Source organism: Tenebrio molitor, chromosome 9 (assembly GCF_963966145.1).
Source record: "Tenebrio molitor chromosome 9, icTenMoli1.1, whole genome shotgun sequence".
NCBI classification, from domain to species: Eukaryota; Metazoa; Arthropoda; class Insecta; order Coleoptera; family Tenebrionidae; genus Tenebrio; species Tenebrio molitor.
This window is the reverse complement of record NC_091054.1, coordinates 4,119,692-4,127,861: the sequence shown is the minus strand read 5'-3', so window position 1 is coordinate 4,127,861 and position 8,170 is coordinate 4,119,692.

Here is an 8,170-nt window from a genome sequence, read left to right as displayed (position 1 = left end):
ATCTTGCGTTTTTTGTTTCACTTCTTCCCTCTTACTACATCGTTTTTCCACTGCCGCTTTAATTTCTTCGGTCCAAGTTCTTCTGAGTCGTCCTTTTTTTCTTCTCTTGAAAGTCCTTATCCTATCTCCTATCCTATTTATGTGTTCGAACCACCTCATATGTCTTTCTTCTACTGCTTGCAGTGTCGATTTAATTTTCAAGCTTTCTCTAAAACTAGAGTTCCCTATTCTGTCTTACCTGGTTTTCCTTCTATTTTTCTAAGGAATCTCATTTCTGTGCTTTGTATTCTACCGTGAGATCGAAAAAAAAAATTAGGGTAGGCTTAGTGGGGGCTCTTATTGTCAAGGGGTTTAATTTCATGCACAACAGACACACAGTAGGGAAAAAAGTGCAAATCTTTTTTAAGGATAAGCTGAACTGTACCAAATTATAGGTTAGTTTCTTGGGTCAGTCTCCGGATGGATTTATTTGGAGTCTTTGCAATTCTTTGTTTAACCTCTTCAATATTTTCGGCTGATCTTTTTGCTGGTCGTCCACTGACTTTGTTGTTGAAATTCCTCAAAAACTCGAGGTGTCGAATAGGACCATTCGCCGTTCTCAAGTCCTTCTCCATTTCTGAAGTAACACTGCACAATGGAAATTTTTTGCTCTAAAGTAATAGTAAATTTTAATAGTCAATAATTAATAATGACAATTACCATTGTAATGACATTTGAATTAAATTTCTACGTGTTGCCAACTGAAGCGTATTAATCACGGCCTTCTCGATTTTTTTTATTTTCGATCTCACGGTACTTTTTTGTTTTTGTGTTGTGTCCATGTTTCTGAACCATATATGTATTAAGATTGGGGTGAAATTCCAAACAAGAACACAGAATCACACAAAGATGAATTGCATAAAAAATTTATAATGTTCCAAAAAAACTATCTAAAATTTATTTATCTCTTATGAGTATTTTTTTACGTGGTCCTTTGTTTGACTTTCATTTGTAGTCGGCTCTTCCCACTTTCCCGTTTTTGTCCTAAACGTTCCGAAGCAAAAAACAAAAACAAATTTATTTGTATAAGCTCACGACGAGTTTAAAACGGAATGAGCCAAAAGTGAGATTTCGAGACGGATTTTGCGTTTTCGCAACAAACATGCACACTTTTATCCTTCTGGGGTCTTTGAATTGTTATCGGCGTCGAAAGAAAAAAGATTAGAGGGGAAGAGCAGTAGTATTATTAATCGTAGATCCGCATTAGTCAGCAGACTTGAATGAATCACCGTGTGTATGAGGTCGAAGGGGTTAAGGAAGTGACCGTGTGCCACCGTGAATAATCCGAATTTATTTATTTAAAATAAAAGGAAAAGTTAGCGTCCCGGGGGCTGGGCTCGCCCCTCCGATCATTCATAATCTCTCACGTAACCGTATTTTTTTAATTAAAGTGCGTACGCCGCCACTACGTCCGGCCCTGCAGGACGCGTGGAGATAGCGAAATTTGCTGACGCCGATTCTGTTGGATTTTTAAATCCCGGCGATTTGTACAATTTCGAAATAATCTCGTCCGCACGAAATTACGTTTTTTCCCAGTGAAAAAGTAAAATTTCGTCCAAATCCAGCGCCTCATGTTTCGACCCGTTCCAAGGACGTGTTTTAAATGCACAACCGCAATACAAGACATACGTGGAAATCGTACGACATAATAACAACAAAACAATTGTCGTTATTTTCTAGTCGGTTGGTATTTCCATGAAGCGGTTAGGTTGGCAACGGTGCGCCCCTCTAGCCCATCCGGCAACAGCCACTCGTAATGAAAAAAGTTCAAAATTGAATTATAATATATTCGGAAAAGTTCTTTTTGTGTCGTATTTTATTATTATAATTATCGCGCGGGGAGTCCGCCCTCCGCCACCCGGAAAGGCTGGCAAGGCCACCTCTAATATTATAAACTCATAAATTAAAAAAAAATGCGAGCATATATCAGGCAAACAAGCCCCGGCATCCATAAAACAAGCCGCCCTGCCCGGCCCCCTCCCCTCCGCTAAATACTGCAGGGAATAAAATCGAGAGAGAAGCTAAAAACGCAAAATAGAGACGCGAAAATATGTACAAAGAGAGCCCTAGCAAAAGTTGTGTGTAGGAGTGGGCCAGGGGGTGAGGAGGGCGCTCGCCGCGCAGGAAGGGTCGGGGGTAAATGTAAACTGCGGGAAGTCCCGGGGCAGAAGTGCCCCGCTATACCAGGAGAGGAGAATCGCACTCATCCAGCATCCGGGACGGGGCTTTTCCACCACGACGTCTCGACCACCCTCTCGGCGGCGGCGACGGCACGCGTCCACGCCGCGACCGACTGCTCTAGGAGAGATCTAGGATAGTGCAGGCGACCGGTGGGCAGTCGCCGTCGGCGGGACGCCGGCCGTTTGGGACTTGTCGGGGGCGGCTCGTGGCGGCCGTGGTGGAGCGGCGGCTCGCCCCTTCAGCAGCCTGTTGAAATAAAATCCACATTTTAAAGCATATTCATATCGATCGGAACTTTTTAACACTGGGTCCCTTGCCAACCTTCCCTCTCGTTCAACCCTCTCATTCCGTATCTAAATGCGTAGTAATCACCTACGCACAGACAAATAGTTCCACTATCGCTTTTTTCTTGCGGATTTTTTCCGGGGCCCTTTCGACACCACAATTAGCCTCGCCCCACCCCCGCCCGCCTCCACGCGAATAGTCAAAAATTATAGATTTTTTAATCTGACACAAAAATCTAATAATGCTGCGCAGAATTAGCGAATATAAAATTTAGGCGTGGTTACACGATCTAAACAGAGGATATGCAGATCGCTGTATTGACGTTTCTATTTGCGATTTAATTATGTATGGTCTCCATTTTTTTGCGAGGAGGGGTTGTTTATTTTGTTCGGATACATCCTTGTCTAATCTTTATATTAACCGTTGAGAAAAAGTCAGCGTCGCCCGTGACGGCCACGTTTCGGCTCTGCTGCAGACTTCATCAAGCCGTAATTAAGGGTGCTTACTGGATTGTCTCTTAGCTCGTGCCATTAACGAGTCGACGAAAACTTCCCTATCCATCTGGGGATGGAAGTTGTGGTGTGGTGATCTCGGATTGTTACGCGCTCGATTTATGATTTAGGGGTGCGTATGTGCTGAGATATGTTGCATGTGGGATAAGCCCCCTTACTTGAGGGATTTGTCGGAATTTGATAAACTCGAACTGGCAAAGGGGATACAATTCCTGGTTCTCGATCCTAAGATCTTAACAATTAAGACGTAATTGTGCACAAATGTCCAAATCAACAAATTATTAACTTCTTCGATGTTTACCACGATTTGTGCTTGTTTACGAGTTGCTCAGGGTTACTGCATGTGACAAAAAGACAATGTGAAGATTCACACGAGTCTGTAAACAAAACGCGAAATTATTTTAACGGTAAAAACGGTATTTTAAAATGCACAAGGCCAGTTTTAAAAATGAAAATGAACTTGTGCCCCGTGTTAATTAAAACACACCACCAGAGTTGCTTTCATCAAAACTGATGCTCACTCTGGAACAACAACTCAATTCGTAATTTTTTTAAATTACACATTTAAATAACATTTTGTCGTTATTTGCCATTTCCATTAAGATGGTGCAAGTCCTTACACAGACAGTTTTCCGCGAAGTGTTTCTGATAACACTGTAAATATGTAACTATTAAATGGATTACAAAAAGTTTGTAAGTACATTTTGAAAAATAACGAACTGCAACTGGTGTTTTATTTTTGTTGTTTTTCAAAATTCTTGCTATGAAAGCACCATCATCGTTCGACGAGTGAAATTAAGCAACGTCGGGCGTGGACAGTGTTTGGATGGGTCGCCGCAGGAAAACGAGTTGTCGCACAGTATTGTCGGTTATGACGTGGATGTCGTGTAAAAGTGGGCGTGTAGCAAAATAAATGATAATAAATATAAAAATAGTGGTTCGATGGAATTATCATTACTTGAGAAAGATATCATTAATGATAATTGATAAATATATCCGGCCTTGATGCCGTGACCTCATTTTTATATGAAATTGTTTAATTGTTTAACAGCTAGAATAATTTTATCATTATGCACAAAAATACAGACTGATTCACACAACTTTCTGACCCTAACGAAATTTAAATGCAGCCAGTAATACGTGAAAACTTGATACATTTATTTAGTATGAAATCTGGACCCTCCTGGCATTATTGACAATCACTTGACAGTTCCTTTTTGTATAATTCTGAAATAATTTTTGTTAATTAAAATGTGTTATAATGACGAAACTTTAATAACTCATGTGTTGGATCAAGTTATCAATGAGAAACGTATTGCTGGTTGCATTTAAAATTTCGTTACGGTCAGAAAGTTATGTGAATCAGTCTGTATAAATAGAAAAAATTGTGGTCATTGGTGATTTTAATTAAATTACATTAAAAAAAATTGTTTCATGAATTAAATATTCAGAATACAAATAACAAAGTAAAGTAGTCAACAATTTGAGAACTTTACGCTTTAATAACAATAAGCTTGTCCTGTGATGTTTTTGTTTAATATTTTTCATTTTTAACATATTCTTCATTATCTCTTTCGTTTTAATTTTTTTGTATTCAGATATAATACTATAGGCAGAATATAGCCTAAGGGAGTCCGTTTCGGCTCAGGGACGCGAGGGTCGCGGGTTCGATTCCGACCCAGGGGGAAATAAAAAAAAAGGCTATATTCTGTCTCGTGATTCGGAAGTCACGTTAAGCCATTGGTCCCGGTCTATTGAGTTGGTCACCATGCCCCTCATAGATTTGTAAACCAGTCCTAGACTGTGTAACAAATTTTTTTTTTTTTTTTTAGCCGTTTGTATAAACTTCGTAATGATAACGCAATAATTGATTAACTTATAAATATTAAATTACTTGGTAAACTATGTTACTCCGTTCCCGTAAATTCTATTTTTGATTACGAGTTCTGGAAGCTTCGAGTGCTTTAAATTTTTAAATCTGAAAAGAAAAATCAAATTGAGTAAATACAGTATGCATTGAAAGTACCTTAGTGAAATATTTCTTCATTGAAAATAACTGCAAACGTTTAATTCTAGAAAAATAATCGTCAGTAAAAGAAGCACAAAACATCATTTCGCATAACAGTAGTAATTATTTTAGATTTCAATTTTGTTTACAAAATAAATTAATGTCTTAGAAGTGAGCTAATTCAAAGTTTTTGTCTTAACTGTAACATTTTCAGGAGATGTCTTTTTATTCTCTAACTTCACCTGTATTTTTTTAGACTATACAGTGTGAATCACGTAACCCGTTCGTTAGAAACTTTCTAATTTCCCAAAATCGTGTTAATATGAAAATAGGTAGCCGACTATAATCGACTGCTCCAAGTTCAAATGAAATATTTTCAAAATGGTTGAATAAAAATTCAAATAAAAATTGCTTAATAAAAAAAAGAAAAGTTTATTCAAAAATTTAAATTACGCCAAAACGGCTGAAAATAGACATACATAGTGTTAATAAAAGTGGCCTTAAAATTAAATTTTACATTTATATCTACTATGAGAAATGGTAGTTGCCATTTAAAAAAATGAAGTTTTCGACATTTTTTGATTATCAATTTTGAAAAATTGCAGTAGGCGTATGAAACATAAATAAAATGTCGCTAGTGGCTCAAGAGATCGGCCAAGCTTTTAGGAATTCAATTTTTAAAAAATCATTTATTTATTTTCAATGGTTCAGGAGTTATATATTTTTTAATGAAGCCCTGCAATCCCGTTTTTTCGAAAAACATAACATAGTTCAAAAACGATGACAGATAAGTGTTAAAAGAAGAACGTTCTAAACTCAGAATTTAACGCAAAATCCAAATATGAGGTCAAAATGGGGACTTTACATTTAAAAAAACAAAGATGGCGTCGATTTCCGGTATTTCCGGAAGTGTCGCCATTTTGAAAATATTTTATTTGAACTACGTGAATCACCTGTATCTTTTTACTTTATATCTTTCATCTTCAAGAAATGTTATATAACTACACAGGTTCCAATTCTTGTAGTATTTTAGTTGATTTCTTAAGACTTTGCAATAAAATATGATAAAACATTTAAAATATTGCAAAATTATCAACCTTGAGGGTAATATTTCTCTGAATTTTCTAATTCATAAATTTTCCGTTTTCTTTCTTCTTTGTTTATTTTTTGCCTGATTTTTTTCTTTATCGTATCATCGTATATACGAGTAAATGCTGACATACATATTAATAGTGATTCCTTCTTGCATTTTTTTTTTTAATTTTCCCTGATGCTATTTTTTGACTTCTTCATTACTTTTCAATATTACCCGATTTTCCAAATATCAGAAATATTAATTACAATTCTCATCCCTAACGAATGAATGAATTATTTTCGGAGCGCGCGAATGTTTTTCTTTTGGTGGAAATAAACACAAGATGTGGGCGAGATCCCTATTTCCGAACAAGAGCATGAGTCAAAAACGAGGAAAAAGGAAACCAATGCACATGCACGTGAGTGATTCTACAAAAAAACGCACTCCAATTCCAAGCAATTATCGGAAGACATCTATTTATTTCAAATGTCAAAGCTGCAATGTTCGATTTTTCACGGCAACAATGGTTAAAAAAAGGTTTCGGTCAATGGCATGCACTAAAATATCGGGTGTTCATTTAAATTTATCCTCAAAGTTGGCGTTGAAGCGTCGATTGTGAAAGCGCCACTCGTCAGTCGTGTAGTAAAAACACAAATAATGCAAAAACTGCAAAAAGTGAGGTTAGATTTAAACAGCTCATCTGTGATCTGTAATCCATGGTGCGTTCACCATCGACTGTTCAACGCCTACTTTAAATGAAACCCCGATATTTCCTAATAAAATGATAACAAAACTCCGGAAATTTTTTTGTTGCCATGACAACTGTACCAAGTGCAAACTTTTCATTGGATGTTTATCGTAAACGTGCCATTTTTCACATGAAAATTTTTAAATTAAAAAAACAATTGCTCAAATAATTTGAAACATTTTTTGCAAACCGATAACATCTTTTTACAGATTCTCCTTTACATACCTAGTGCTGTAATTTTTTTACTTTATACATTTCGTCTTTGAGTATGATTTTTTCTTCTTCATTTCTCACTTAAATTGGAACTCTTTCTCAACAATATTTTTTTACCGATTCTTCTTTGTATATCTACCTACTTTGTTTTTCGATTTTCTAGGTCATAACTTTTTTTAGCATTTTGTATAATATTTTTTGCGTCAAGATCAATAATAACAGTAGCATCCATTTTAAACTGTTTGTTTTTCGTCTCAATTTTTAATTTATTGTTAAAATATTTTTACTGCATTACAATTATGGTCTTTTATTATTAACATCAGTAAGTGCGATTTCATGACTTTCTCTTATTCTTAAGAACCATTTAAATGTGCCTTTTGATAAATTATAGAGCATAATTCTCTTTTTGCAGATTTTATTCGTCAAAGTAAAAGCACTTGAGTAAAATTTGTAACATTTCAAGTAGGTAATGATAGATTTTTGGTTAACAATGAGATTATTTTCTTTGCAAACTTATTAATCCGACGAGGTCGTGAGTTTAGTTTTGAATTCTTCGGATTTCAGTCAGTAATCCTTAAAGAGATCTGTTCGTTGTTTGTAATTTGCAATGTGTTAATCGCTTTGTGCGAAGGAATCAAATATGGTAGCGAGTGAATTTTTTCGAACGAAACCAAAGAATGTCGACCTTGTTCTGAAAATCCCTTCGAACGGAATAATTCGTCTGTTTTAAGAACCGCCATATTTTTTAAGCCAATGTTTCAGCAATGTTGTCCGCACACAATAATTATTGTTGACATTTAGTCCAAAGGTCAGACGAAAAAAGCAAACGGTCATTAAAGCTAATTCAAGTGTAAATTTATTTATTTACTTAGTTTCGCAATAATCGCGTCTGTAGAAAGCTCAAATAATTTCATTACGATTGTTTATCCGTCGTCTGTGGTTTCACCAAGTTCTGTAACCCTTCCGAAAATCGATGGACCGTAAGCCCAAGTCGATGGAATCCTCTTCATTATGCAAGTCCAACAAAAACCACAAAAAACAAGTCGAAGCTTTTGTGAAGGAATAACGGTAGTTGCAAGGAATGATGCACACAAGTGGTTGAAACCTGC